This window comes from Carlito syrichta, unplaced genomic scaffold (genome assembly GCF_000164805.1).
Source record: "Carlito syrichta isolate Samal-C Ts95f unplaced genomic scaffold, Tarsius_syrichta-2.0.1 Scaffold296499, whole genome shotgun sequence".
Classification (NCBI taxonomy): domain Eukaryota; kingdom Metazoa; phylum Chordata; class Mammalia; order Primates; family Tarsiidae; genus Carlito; species Carlito syrichta.
The window spans coordinates 950,426-953,203 of NW_007240595.1; positions in this window are offsets into that span (position 1 = coordinate 950,426).

Consider the following 2,778-nt stretch of genomic DNA (forward strand, 5'->3'; position numbering starts at 1 on the left):
AACACAACAAAAAAGTACAAAAAGATAAAAGAATGAGTAAAAATGAAAGAAAACAAAAAGTTGTAACATAGATATGCAAACTGTAGAGGTTGACAAAGTCATTAAAGTTGAGTTCCAATTTTGAGTCCAATCTTCCTGGAAGCCAAAGTGAAGAGGAAATGTGAACAATCTCATGGTTTGCTTTCTTTATAAAGAAAAGCCATGCCAGTTTGTCAAGGGAAAAAATGTTCTTTCCTGCACTCAGGATTGGAATATATTTGTGCATTGTACCTTACCACATGGGGTATAGAGTGATTGAATTAGTATTGTAGGCCCCTTTCCCTGCAGATATCCTAATCCTAATCATGGAGCTTGTGAATGTGTTAATTTTCAGATGTGATTAAGGATCTAGGTGTTAAGGACCTTGAGATGGGGAGAGTATCCTGGATTTTTTGGGTTGGGTCCAATCTAATCACATGGGTCCTTAAAAGCCAAGGACCTATCCCAGCTAGAATCAGAGGAAGGTGTGGCCTCAGAAGTATAGTCAGAAAGATGCAATGTTGCTAGCTTTGAAGATGAAGAGGGTTGCTGGCCAAGGGATTAGGTAACCTCTAGAAGCTGGAAAGGCAATGAAACATATGCTCCGCTGGAGCCTCCAAATAGGAACACATCCTTGATAACCCTGACTGGAGCCCAGTGAGATCTATGTCAGACTTCTGACCTTTAGAATTGCAACATAATAAGAGGGAGGGGGGACTCCATAAAACCAGAATTATCTTTTGGAGAGTGGGCCCCTTGTAGTACATTCGGAATTTGTTCCTCCAGATCAAACAGTCAACCAAAGTTTTTATCTGAAGTTTTGAGGTGGTTGCATCACAATTTGCAGAACAAATGTATCCTGTGCCCCACCCTCACTGTTGACTGGATCTCACCCTGTTTCCCTGATGGAAAAAGTCCTAAAAGGGAAACATTTTACTGATGTGGAAGAGGCGAAACAAAAAACAGCAGAAACACTAAAAGGCATCAAAACTGACAAGTTCAAAAACTGTTTTGAGCAATGGAAAAAGTGTCTCGATAGGTGTATTGCATCAGAGTACTTTGAAGGTGACTGAAGTTTAAACATGTAAGAATAAATGCACAATTTTTATAAGTAAATTTCAGGGGTTTTTTGGGGGGGTTCCCTCTTGTACAATTTTATTGTTCAAGTTGCCAAGTCTTGGTAATTTGTTATTACAGCCATATAAAACCAATAGTTAGATTCATTTTGGTTGCAGTAACAGAAATTCATTCACTTGAACTAGCTAAACAAATGAATGCACTTTTTAATAAATAATTGGAAATATTACCTAAAATTCAAAGACAGGAATACAACTAATTTCAGGAAATACCATGACCAGGGGTGGAAAGCTATCAGAACTCTTTTGGTCTCTTTTCTCTGTAGATCTTTTTCATCCTTCCTGTTCTTTTCCTCTTTCCCCTTTAGCCTGTTTTTCTGCATTTCTCTAGGTCACATGGTGGGAAAGTATGTCTGTGGATAGCTTCTGATTTTCCATGTTAAAGATGTTTTTTGTTTCCATGTTAGCTACCTAGAGAAAGATTGAAGTCTCTCAGTCCCAATTCCAAATTCCTGGGAAAGGGATATGATTGATTCAGCTTGAGTCAAGTACCTACTACTGAAGCTATTAGCTGTAGCCAGGTGGCGTGGTTACCTTGTCTGAAGATTCAGGGCTACTTTCCAGATAAAGACATCTGGCAATACTGTTGTTTTAAAGATGCAACTTGCAACTTATCTGGATGTCAAGAAACCATAAGTAGATGGAGAAACTAGCATGAAACAGAGATAAAAAGTGTCAGGGTGCATAGCACGTGATATGGATAATGTTTGATAAAATTCATCTCAGTTATTAAATATATAGGTGCTCGTGCATTGGTTGATCATGTAAAATATATTTCTTTTGGTGGATTATGGTCCAGAGAGTTTGAAAAAACCCTGGACTTGTCAAGCTGGTGGGATTCTGTTACAGGGATGTAATAAACATCATTCTTAAAACAATCCCTCTAGTAAATGCAGAGGTATTGTGAATTTTTTTTTTTTAACAGCATCTCTTAATATAAGCAAATGGCATAAGGCTAAAGCCTGACTCTGTACAGGCAATGCTGCAAGGGTGAAGACAAAATGGTACAAACTCATGGCTCTCTGATAGTCTGGCTTAATCCAGGATAAAACCTAGTCCAGTGGTTTGAAGTTACGAGTTACCCATCACGATCATTTTGGGCTTTTTGTTGAACAGGGCAGGATGTCCTAGTTGCCAAGTGTGCAACCATCTCTAGGCGATAAAACCGAGTCGACCTGCTGTACCAAGTTACTGGCTATCAATCAAATTAATTTTAGAGAACATCTGCCTCAAATAAAGAGGCTAGCATTAGGAGAGCTGAATTACTTCTCCACAGCTGCCAGAGAGCAGTACCCACAACCACAGAAGCCATTCCTAGTTTAGATCAATGAATACATTAGCATACAGCTGGAGCCTGTATTTCTAGCCTCTATTGCATGGGGCCTGCATTCAGATGGTCCCATAGAGGTTTGTGGCTAATACATATTCCTGGGAGTTGTCATTTAATCTTCTCAGCCCCTGACTGGCAACAAACACCCTCTGCCTAGCACTTCCCCCCTCTTGTGAGGTCAGCTCGGTACCCGCCGCAGTGCAAGGCTTCCAGCCCCAGCTCCAACGGGGCGTCCGGGCTTAACCCTGGGTGGGAATATTGGCCTGGGCACCATCTCAACACGGTGCTATGACC